Raw genomic sequence first — 12,644 nt, forward strand, 5'->3', positions numbered from 1 at the left:
AGGCAGGGGTAAAGCAAGCAGAGAGACAGACACAGGCACATGAAACTGGCTTCCAGGGTGGAAGTGGGGGAAATGGAGACTGGAGCATGTTCTAAGTGACACCAGTCTCTTTTCTGGTCTCCCAGATGACCTGCACCTGACCTGCCTCTCTCTTGCCACCGGCTATCTAATCAGCCGTAGGAAAACCACCTTTCAGCCTCTGCTGAGACTTAGGCCCTTCCTCCCATCTCTCTTCTCTTTTCTTTCCTTCTCTCTCTCCTCCCTTTCCTTTTGTCTTTCTTCCCCCCTCCCCATCTCTTCTTCTTCCTCTCCTGTTGTGGTCAGATCCCACCCTCTCTGTCTCTCTCCAAATTTCCAGTGACAATTTAAAAAGAAGCCCTGTCAGTGCTGTGTTGAGAAAAGCCACCAAAGTGACTCCACGCAGCTTCCCTCCCACCAGTTTCTGTCCCATACACCCTTGTTATCATCCTTAGATACCTGCGGCTTGAACCATCAGGGCCACCCAGGACCCAGACTCTTCTCTCCTGGGATTCAGGTGGCATGGCTTGGATCTGTTTCCTGCTCCTGGTTTTGCTGTGAAGATGGTCTGTGGAGAGCAGGCTTACTTCCTCACACTGGGTGACTTATCAATTTTGTTTTATTTTCAAGCAGGCGAGCCTACACCACGAGCCCGTGCATCCCCCACGGTCGGCGATAAATCGTGACTGAGTGCTAACAGCATACACATTGACTCCCATTAATGCTTCCTGTGTCGGGATGCTGGGATGCAGGGCTAGAGCCAGTTCAGCTTGCAAGAGGAGCTTTCCCGCTGGAGGAGTGAGGCCTCTGGGCTGCCTTCCAGTCCTAACTGGCAGCTAATACTTTCACACATTCGCAAAACCCATGCTACGGGTGCAGGCACAGCTGGGGTTTGCCCGGGTCAGAGATCACAGTGGGCCCTCAAGGCCCTGGGTGATGTCTCCCACCCAGGTGGGGTACAGAGAAGAGCGTGGGGTGCTTGTGTGGCAGGACTCCGGAGGGTGTGACTGTCACACGCCTGAACTGACAGCTTCCAGTTTCTGTGCACGTTTTAATCTTTTGTTCGTCCCACCCCCACCCCTGTTTTGCTTCTTGTTCTGCCTGCTTTGGGTGGCGGAGGCCAGGCTTTGCACCTCTGAGATGCTCTGCTCTGTCCTGCCTGATTTGAGAGGTGGGAGCCCGTCTCTGCACCCCTGAGACCCTCCTGCTCCTCCCCACCGGGGCTCCGGGGATACTGAGCTCCTACGCCTGGCATGGCTTCCCACCCTGACTCAGGCCTCAGGATGACTAATCATGACAGAGTGTGGGGATCAGCTCCGGTCCCTCCAGAGCCAAGCGGAACTCCCGGGAGCATTTCGTAGACAGCTAGTGGTTAAATTCCTTTTCAACGAGTATTCTCGCCTTTATGTCTAACCCTCCGTGGGCTGAAGGCTCGTGGATGAGGCGGCAGAAACCACATCCTCCTTCATCACCACCCACCAGAACAGACTAACAGCTACAGCAGGAGCCCTGCCGCTGGCCGGCTCCTTTCAGAGAGGCACAGCCCCGAGTGCCCATGTGGGTCTCACTGCACGTGTGTGACACCAACTTAGTCCTTCCCATGACCCGTGTACACGTTGTCTTTTAACCCACACACCAAGGCACAGATGTGTGTGTGTGATATGTGTGCATGTGTGCGCGCCTGCCTTGAAAAGCCCTTGTCCCTGCATGCTAAGGTCACACGTGTTCCATATCCAAGCACACTTTTCAGAAGTTATTTCTGGAAGAATGTTGAATCTCATAACGGCAATAAAAGGAAAATACTGGCTCAGCCAACACAAACGTGTGTCTGGAGCATGCTGCAAAAAAAACAGGAATGTGTGTGAGTTTGAAATCCCAGCCCCGGAGCTAAGCCCTACATATAGCCAGGCTTCGTGGCAAGGGGTAAAGGGTGTCTTCCCAGAAACCCCTCACTTCAGTGGAGCAGTCAGTGACCGGTGACCATGACTGTAACTGCTGGCCCTGGGTTCCTGAGACTTCCCTGCAAAGACATACTGACAGGATTCATATTAAAATCTGGAGCAATGGGCTCCAGAGATAGTACCTGGGCAGAGGAAGGGTTTAGACCTCCTGCCCTGCTCTTCTGTCCTGCAAGGTGTAGCCTGTTGTCCTTGAGTAACCTGTGCTGGTCCTTATGATGATGTCATCTTCTCTAAGTCCCTCCCTGGATTTATAGTTTGCCAGAGAGTTGGGCAAAGGAACAAGCATCACGGGTGTGGCACCTTCTTGTGGAGAGCTCCAGGTAGGCAAGGCCAACTCTGGCATGGAACAGCCCCATAGAAAGTCCACACTGCCCCAGTTCAGTCCCAGGGCCAGGAAGCTAGGATCAGTACTCATGGTATTTCACAATGGAGCCACTGAGCTAGGCTATGAAACCTCCTCTTTTGCTGCAGGCAGCTCCTGGTCCTCGTCCTATAATCCTGAAAGTCTCCTTCTTTCCCCTCCCCTCCCTTCTGTCCACCCACCTCTGCAGCAGCCCTGGGCTCCCTTCAGGCCTAAGATGTATCTGGAAAGATTTCCCCAGGAGCCAGGATCATATGCTGGAGTAGCAGGCACAGAGGTGGTGCCACTGGGAAGGCAGCTCCCAGGCAACTGGGAAGGAATACTGTTCTACCTGTGAATCCTTGTCTCGTGGGCTGATGAGAGGGCAGAGCCAGGAGAGGGGCTTGCCACATAAGTCTGGCAACCTAAATTCGATTCCCAGAACCCACTTGAAGGTGGAAGGAGAGAGTGAACGCATGTGATACTTAAAACAAGAATTCCTTTCTTTCTTTCTCTAGCTTCCCATCTAATTCCAAAGTGAAAGGAGGTAAGAGGGTGACCGTGGCCATCAGCACACTTCCCGTGCAGAGCAGCAGAGTGCCTCACATGGTGGCAGAAACACTGAGTGATTGTTGCAGGACTCTGGTTTGCATTAGCAAAAAGATGGCCTGGTCTCAGAACAGGACTCAGCCCCAGCCCTATGAGTGTTAACCCCTTCAGCACTTCATCCTAAGCACACACAGCTGGCATTCTGAAGTTAAAATGGCCTGTGTCAGGTTCAGCAGAGGACTGCCTGCACCCTGCCACTTACGCCTCACTGCTCCCTGTGTCTCATACACAAGGAGACACATGAGCACCACGTGTTCATGCACATGTTTATACACATGGTCACATGTGAACACACATGTATGTGTATATTCTCACTGTAAAAGCACATGCACAAAAACCTCATGTGTACACAGTAGTGTGTATGTGCAAATTCTTATATATGCACACACCCACAGATGCATGTGCACACATCCATGTGTATGTTAACACACACATGCACAGACACATGCTCATCTTGTCACATATTCATGCATGTATACACATGCACATATATGCTATTCCTCTCTGCAGCCATCACAGTTGAGGTCATTAGAGGGCAGAGAGGGAAGGTAGAGAGCTGGGGCAGGTATGCACAACCGTTATCTTTGGGTGAGAAGGGTTTAGGGGCCACATAGCCCACCTGAGACATGATCTTAGAAGGGTCTGGTGTCCAACAATTCCGAATTTACCACAAGAGGCCTGACAAGGATCCCTGGCAGCTGAGTGGTCCAGGGCTGATGGAATAAGAGTAAGTCCACAGAGAAGATGAGCACAGGCTGCCCCGTGACCCTGCCCAGGCCCGGCACAGTCATCATCATTGCTCTAGCACACTAGCACATCACCTAGGCACCAATATCTTTACTGTTGGAGGAAACAGACGATGGGGGAGGGGATACAGAGATGTCTAGAAGAGTTCCACAGCCAGGAAATAGCTGTGCTGGAGGCAAGCCAGTGGACTGGCCACACCCGGACCTGTCACCCATTGGGCAAAATCTGGTACTGGGCATCAGCCTCTCCCTAGAGTGTCAAAAAATCCAATAGGGTTACACCTGCAACAGGCTGGGCTCTTACAGGAGCCACGCTCAAAGGAAGCCAGATAGGAAGAACTGCAGGTCACACCCAGGGCCCAACAGAGATTAGGCAAATACTATCTCATGATCACAGAGATTACGTCTCAGTAGGGGCAGGGCTCTACCAGAGCTCCCTGTTTAGAGTTCAGAAGGAGCCTGAAGGCCCCTGAGCCTGGACTGCAATGGTATCGGTCTATATGACCAGTCCAGCCTCCTTTTTTTGTAGGGGACAGTGAGATTTCCTGGATGTGAATTTTCTAGTACTTAACCTGGGAAGATGCTGAAAAGCCAGATGTTGGCCATGTTACCAGGTCACACAGAGTGCCACACAACCCCAAACTGGGTAGCTTTGGGTTGGAGGAAGGAGACACTGTCTAGTGGGCCACTCTGCCTGATGTTCCATAGGGCTAAGCCATGTGATGTGACCCTAAGGACCCCGGGGGTACATGGTGATCAGAAGCTGAAAGTTTGGGTTTCTGAGAATCCAAGGTCATAAGGGAAGTCACAGGGTGGCCACCATTGTCTGTTTCACATCTGTGGTGGCACATGTCACGAACGTCTGTGCCCTTGGGGAGGGTCACTCACCCCAATTACAGAGCAAGGATGAATGCTCAGGGCAGAGCCGTGCCAGCACAGCTTTGCAGTGCCTCACAGGGGCAGCAGGTGCCTCACAGGGGCAGCAGGCAGGTCTTTTTAAGACACTTGATTCTGGGTTAGAAAGGTGAGTTTCCCGAAGAAGCCACCACACTGGATGCAGGATGAGAGAGCCTGATGTGGAGAGACTGGAGCCAGCAAAGGGAACCTTGGGAAACACTGGACATGTGACAGCAGCCCTGTCCTTGCATAGCATTGGTGTGGAAGGACTGCAATGTCCTTCCAACACACTGGTAAATGTTTACATTTGTGTGGCTTTTGCCATAGACACAGATGGTCTGGGGGGCATATCTGAGGTCAGACGAGCAGATTGGGCTCAGCATTTATGACCGACTCGCTGCAGAAGCCACCTCCTGAGCTGGCAGCAGATGTCAGGGGTAGCTGGCAGGAAGTCCACATCTAGTAATGTCCACGGGGTGACTCTTTGGTAGTCCTACTGACCACAGGGTACATTAAGCACTGTCTTGTTAGGGTTTCCATTGCTGAGAAGAGACACCATGACCAAGGCAACTCTTATAAAGGACAACATTTAACTGGGGCTGGCTAACAGGTTCAAAAGTTCAGCCCATTTTCATCATGGTGGGAAGCATAGCAGCATCCAAGCAGGCATGGTGCAGGAGGAGCTGAGAGTTCTGCATCTTGATCTGACTGTAGCCAGGAGAACTGACCCTTCAGAGCCCATCCCTACAATGACACACTTCCTTCAACCACTCTATGCTATGGGCCAAGCATATTCAAACCACCACAAGATCCTTCTAGAAACACTGGAAACCGGATGTGGGCACAGATGAAGACATACCCGGGAAACCCTTCAAGTATGTGACTTTATCACTGATATGGACCTATGAACACAGGCACTGCGGAAGGGGAAACACAATCCCAACATCCTAGGTACTCCACTGACATGGAAACGGCCATCCTATCTAGTCTCCCTTCCAAAGCTCACAGGAGGTCTCCAAGTGCAGCCCTAAGTAGTCACAGTCAAACAGCCAAGAAGACACCCAGACCAGCACGAAGCCTGGATATTGTATGTATGAGAAGCATCTGTCAGAGGCACGTTAGGCCCAGAAGAAGCTCTGCCATGCAGCCAGGAGGAAGCCAAATGTTGGAGATTCTGGGGATCCTGCACAGAGCTGATGGGAAGGTAACAAGAGGTGCCACTGTAGAGAACAGCCCATAGCTCAGTGGTCCAGGGATCACCTTACAAGAATGGATAGAACCTTGATCCAGCACAGGAAAGGCCGTCACATGACTCACAAGTCTATCCTAGGTATGTCTCTAAAAGAAAAGACAATGTACTCCTATACAGACCCATGGAATGGAATATCTGGAACAGCTCCGTTCGTAAGGGCTATACAGAGGACACAGCCAGAAGGACGGAGGGAAGAGGCTTATTCAACACTGGAACACTATGGAGTTGCACAAGTAATGAGAGGCTTGGAGATGTGATCCAGTAAATTATCTATCACAGGAACACGGGAACCCAAGGTCAGTGTGCAGCAACTCATGTAAGAGGCCATGGCGGCACAGCTGTGAGCCCAGCGGGGAAGGCAGAGGCAGGAGGATCTGGGTTTGTTGGCCAGTCAGCTTAGCTTCCTTAAGGAGTTTCAAGCAAGTGAGAGACCTTATTGCAGACCCTAAGGAATGACCCCCAAGAGCGACTGTTGACTACATGTGCACATATGAGTACCTTGGTACAGCTGCACATCCTCATACCTACAAAACCATGTGTGGGTTTTTTTTTTTTTAATAAGGGAAGGAAGCAGGCACCTATACTATGGATGGATTTGGAAACATGGAACAAATCTGACGTAGCTTGGTGTCCTGTTTATGTAAAAAAATGCCCAGATGAGGTAAATCCACAGCAGAGAGAGCAGTGGTCACTGGGTGCCAACCCAGTGTCGGGGGAGGGGACAATGCTAGCCTGACCAACTTTCACATTACCAGCCTGCATCCAGAAGTATGTTACTGTGGTGAGAAGGGTAAGCCAGTATCGCCAGTGTCTAGGCATCTGCCATCATGGCAAATAAGGCAATGGATGAATAAATGACCAGGAATGTTGATGGTGCGTCTTAGCTTCTAGAAAGTTCTCTGCTCCCACCTTGAGCTACAGTGCAGGTCCCGGCAGGCGAGGCTGTCTGCCTCCTGTGTCTCACGCATCTATCATGGGTGACCCACAAGCAAGCATCGCCCTCAGGTCCTGGTCCTGCCTTTCCTCTCCTCCACCTCCTCTCACTAGCACTTCTTCCTGGGTTTGTGGGCTGCCTGATATCTGAAGGGCCACCCTTTCTGCTGCTCTGGTGATATGACTACAAAGGAGCTTACTGACTGGCTACCTCCACTCTCCCACACCTCAGTTGGAATTTGATGGCTGATAGAGACTCTGAACAAGAAAGCTCCTGAGTGGGAATCCAGAACAGAACAAAGGCAAATCCACCAACACAAAAGAGTTGTATACCTCAATGGTTGCTCCTACCCAGGCCCTAAGATATGGAAGAATTGAACAGCCTATGACATGGGGCTGGGGACTCTTTGAGTGAGGCATCCCGTGTCTGAGTGAGGTATCCAGAGATGCTTGTCTTGATCCTGACTGTGTCAGGGTTCTGCAATCAGGGTCTTGCAGTTCCTGTATCTTCTGCCACGTTGTCTTTCTTTTGGGGCTTGGATACCTTGCTCATGGTGGTCCTCAGTGTCATTAGAAATGCTCTCTCAAGGGACCGAAGTGTTTGCTGTTACTGTGACAGGAACTGCATCTCTCCGTGTCTGGCTATGCCAAGTCTGGAGTGTACCTGGTCAGGACTGCAGAGGTGGGCAGGGCATATCCTGGTTTTGCTAGGACTTCCCACCAAGACTCCTGGCTTAGGCCTAGGAGAGATAGGGAGATGGGAAGGGGCCATCTGGCTGGACACTTCCCAAAGCTCTCTTCTCTGGCTTTGGGGCTTAGGCTGGGAAGGAAATCTCAGGGACAGTGGGGTATGCTAGGACACATCTCCCTATACACAGAAAAGCGCTGAGCCCTGCTTACACCCCAGGAAAGGGAAAGGACAGCAAGTTTTATTGGGGGCCACTGGGTCAGCTCATACGGGGCCCTGCCCACACCACCATCTGTGTACAAAGGCTGGTATAGCTGTGTTGAGAGTCAGAGGCTCCGTGTCACGCCCTTCGTCCCAAGTGTGGGTCCCAGCCAGTGGCTCTGTGGGATGATATAAAAGGTTTCTTTGTTTCCTTCAAATGGGCAGGCCTCCCTCCTGGACCACAGGCTCTGTTTCAGCGGCTGAGATGATCTGTCAGGGGAAGATTTCCACAGGAAATCGCTCTTCTCCGCCCCACCATGTACACACATTGTTCAGTTCTGTGCATGTGGCAGGAGCCACCTGGGTGGGAGTCCCTGTCATGCACATGTCTAAAAGATAACCCTGCTCCTGCCCTTTGCAGACGTCTGTTCACAAAACAGCATGGAGAAACCGAGCAAGAGACACATCCTATCACAAGTGGCTGCCATCTCTGATGGGTGTCATCAAGTATCAGCCAAGACACGAGGGGATGGGAAGACTGCAGCCCTCGTTTACTGCTGCAGAGAGGCAAATGGCTGACCACCACGGAACACAGCCTGGGAATCCCCTGGTAGTTAAACCCAGAGTTCCCACGAGACCCACAGCCAAGGATGCACCCAGCACTAATGAAGACAACTAGCCACACAGCAGCTTTGAGGAGGTGCACACAGCAGCCCAACTCACATTTGCCTCAGTGGCAAGAGCTTGAATGTCCATGGGTGGTTGAATGGAATGTGGACACATAGCCTGTCTGAGCCACCAAATGTTCTTTGACCTGAACCAAGCGTCTGACAGATGCAGAGGCTGAACTCGGAAGCACCATGCCAAGTGAAAAAGGCTCTGTCACAGAGGGCTCTTCCCATATGAAATGTCTAGCCTCGGCTAATCCATGGACAGAGGATGATAAACTTGATAGCTTTTGTGTGTGGGTCCCTTGTGGAGAGAAGTTGTGACCCAAAGCCTGGATCTACCAGGGTCTCTTTCACAACTCGTGAACTGTCTCAATAGAGCCAACACACACACGTGTTACATGTTTCTGTTTACATCCACTCTCTTGATGTCTTAGGGCAGTCTCTCATTGGCCTGGGACTTGCCAATAGTTTGGGTTGGCTGGCCAGTGAGCTCCAGGGGTCCTCCTGGCTTGACCTCACTAGCACTGGGGCTACCACCATACTTGGCTTTTTTTAAATTTGGGTTTTGCTGTTCCTATGCTGCTGTAACAGATACATATATCTGAGCTGACTGAAGCTCTGTTATGTAGATTTTTGCGTATGAATTAGCCTACCTTTTTTTTTTTTTTGAGACAGGGTTTCTCTATGTAGTGAATCCCTGGCTGTCTTGAAACTCACTCTGTAGACCAGGTTGTCCTGTCTCTGCCTCCCAAGTGCTAGGATTAAAGGCATGCACCACCACAGCTTGTCTTCATTTATTTTTATCTGTGCAAATAATGCCCAAAGTGCCAGTTATGTGTCGGTTAACTCTGGTGCCTTAAACCGGTTGCACATTAGAGCCAGGTTGCTTACTAATTGATGACAATGCTGCAGCCAGAGCTTGCAGGAATCTAGCCATCTTTGTCCTTATGACCAACACTTCAAGACTCACCAGCTCAGTGTTTTGGGCCTTTTTAGAAGTGGCCTGTAGCAAAACAGGAACAGATGGAATAGACAGAGGTGGGAACAGAACCACTTCAGAGTTTCGGGAGCTAATTCTGTGGCCTCCAGGGGCAGGGCCCTCATACTCCCTCCAGAGCCTTGAAGGGGAGGGAGTCTCGGGTATCTCTAAGGATCCCATGGCCTGGTGTGACTCTTCAAATGCAGAACATGTAGGGGGACAGATGTTGGTCATGGGGGCCAACTTATGACAACAACTTATGACAATAGCTCCTCCCGGCAAAGTGCAGATACAGTCTCTGCCCATCTTCCCCAGGTGCTTTTTGGTTACAAACATGGTCTTCTCTCTAATATGTTTTTCTTTAACTTAGTGTGTGTGTGTGTGTGTGTGTGTGTGCATGTGTGTGTATATGTGTGTATGTGTATATGTATGTGTTTATATGTGCATATGTGTGTACATGTATATGTGTGTTTATGTGTGTATGTGTGTGCATGTGTATGTGTGTATTGTATATGTGTGTATGTATGTATATATGTGTGTATGTGTGTATGTGTGTATGTTTGTGTCTGTGTGTGTATGTATATATGTGTGTGTATTTGTGTCTGTATGTGTGTATGTGTATATGTGTGGGTATATGTGTGTGTGTGTGTGTGTGTAATGCCACAGCATGTGTATGGGGGTCTGAGAACAACTTTCCGGAGTTGTTTTTTTTCCTTTCACCATAAGTCCTGGAGACAGGATTAGTAGCATATCCCAGCAGCAGGCTCCTTTACCCACTGAGATATCTTACCAACAGCTATACCATGCTTTTAAGCCTTGGACATTGTCTGTAGTTGAATCTTAGAGAAGCCTTTGGTGCCATGAGCTGGACTGTAAGAGGAGTCGGCGTTTGTCCACCAAAAATCCAAAGATACTCAGGGCTTGATCAGCAAGGGGCCTCTGGAATATCAAATCCAAGCTCTTGTCTTGGATTTGGAAACTCTCTGTCTCCAAAGCTCATACCCCAGACCCTGGTGTGGTCAGACACACCTCATCTGTCCATTTGTCTGGCATAGCTTTGTTGATCTCAAGCTTTGACAAGCTCTCTCAGCTAAATGGAGCTGTAATCAAGGCATTACTGCCATTCTGGGTGATAAGTTCCCAAAGCAAACAGTACTGTAACCAGAGCACTCATGTTCCCAGAGAGGAAGTCCTGTCTCCCCATTCCTTTCCTCTCAAGCCCCTGCATAATGTTGAAAGAATGAGGGTAATACAGGCCAGAGAGGGAATTTGTGGGGAAGGCTTCCATCTGTAGGGCCTGTCTTAGGCAGGGTAATGTACTTTAGTATGTCAACAGGATTGGATACAAGATAGAAAAGACACACAGGATGGTGTCAGGGGCTGGAGACATGACTTGGAAGTTAAAAGGGCTCCCTTTTCACTCTTGATACTCCTCCAGAGGATCTATGTTCAATTCTAAGCACCCATGATGGGCAGGCAGTTGCCAACACCTGTAACTCCAGTTTCAAGAGATCTGGCAGCCTTGCTGGTACCTCTGAGGGTACTACACAGAACTCACAGACAGTCACTCACACACACTCACATACACACTTATTACGAGAAATATTAAAAAAAAAATTGAACCATCACGTTCCCAAGTTTGTGGCATCAACTCTCTGCCCCAGCAGTCTGGCCAGCCATGCACTGGTGGTCAATGCTGACCTGTTGTTATCTCGTGGCGACTCTCTGACTCAGAGCTCCAAAATCTCTCCACTCAGCTCGGTAAGTTCCCACTGTGGTTGCTCCAAGAGATGGATGCTCAAACTTCCTGACTTACTAGGACTGTATAGGTAGGTAGGCGGTTGTCTCTACAATCTGTCTAGTTCTGGAAGCTGCATTAGGCTTCCTATATATTTTCAGTTAATGTTGGTCATTCTCAGATTTATGATGGGGTTGAAAAGCTACTTATAGTCTGAGAGCCAGCCCAGGCTATTTACTTTGAGAGAACAGATTTGAGAGGATGGTTTTCAGATGGCACACTATCTAAAGCCAGGACATATGTCAAGGTAGAATCATAAGTCTTTTAAATTAGGATAGATGACAATGTTCTATCTTAATGACACAAATGATGGACTGGTGTTAGGTCTATCTTATACTTTATAAATTACAAAATGGTGATAGTTGTGCTCTATTTATATTTGAGAGAAAAGGTTTTTTTTTAATTAGAACAGAAAGGGGGGAAGTGTTGTGGATGGGCCTGGTACTGTTTGTATGTTGATGCTAATTCTGCTCTCCTGGGAGGGGCTATGGACAAGGAGTGAGTCATACTCAGGTGACTTCTTGTGAACCAATCTCCTAATGAATAAGGGAGCCAATCACTGGGCAAGTAGGAGGGACTTCTGTGTTGGACAGAGGAAGAGAGGAAGCAGGAGAGAGATAGGTCTTTTTGGATGAGGATATTGTGAGGACAAGATGTAACTACGAGTGTCTCCTAATTTCAATGGTGGATCCATCAAGATTTGCCACCGGAGAATTTAGATTTAATAAAGCTTACAAGATTAGGATTTTAGTTGTTGCGCCCAGCAATTGAGCTACATGTTTTCTGAACTAAGTTTGTGTTTTCCTTCACACTGGACTTGTCCGGGCTCAAGATAGAAAGGTACTGTGGTAAAGTGTGGGTTAGCCTGAAGTGCACCACAAAGGCCAGGGTATAGCAGGAGTAGCAGGGCATAGCGCAGGAACTTGCCGTTCCTTTTTTAATGTTTCACGCAACACACACACACACACTCATACACACTCACATACACACATATACACACAAATATAATTTCTTTTAAAAAAACTTTTAAAAAAAGATATCCTATAGTAGAAAGGGAAATTCAAGGAACTGTGATCCTGACAGATTTTGGTAGAATCAGATATAAGGTAACCAATCTCACTGTGTAAATAGTAGACTATGGTCAACACAGGTCTATATGGTGAGAAGTGCAAAAGTTCCTTGTGGACAAACATCTCATCTAAAGGGCCCATTGGTCGGTGTGTGTTGCCTGTCTCAGTAAGATTCTGTTCAAATGCAACTTAGCTAGAATTAATAAAAAAGGAAATCTCAGATGCCTCTCCAGTTCTGGCTGCATCTCGCAGGGCTCAGCAGCAACAAGCTGCCCATGGCTTCTGAAGTGGCAGTGCGGTTCTAAAGGGTTGCCACCCCGTATGGTTGATTCTGCCGTGGAACCTTGCCTGGACTGAGTCCTGGATGCTCAGAGCCTAGTGAGCAGGATGGGGAAGGAGAGTGGGCATATGCTTTGGATGCAGAGAACATTTCTCACATCATTTAGGGTCTAAGCAAGCACTGCTAGGAACTGTGTTGATA

The 12,644-nt window shown here is 49.2% G+C and overlaps 1 protein-coding gene across 1 annotated transcript in view; it reads right to left on the minus strand.

Annotated features, from left to right (window-relative positions):
- Nucleotides 1-12,644, minus strand: part of Prdm16 (PR/SET domain 16) — a 329,823-nt gene that overhangs the window by 113,276 nt on the left and 203,903 nt on the right. The window lies entirely within an intron of this gene.

The sequence above is a fragment of the Apodemus sylvaticus genome, chromosome 3, assembly GCF_947179515.1.
Source record: "Apodemus sylvaticus chromosome 3, mApoSyl1.1, whole genome shotgun sequence".
Lineage (NCBI taxonomy): Eukaryota > Metazoa > Chordata > Mammalia > Rodentia > Muridae > Apodemus > Apodemus sylvaticus.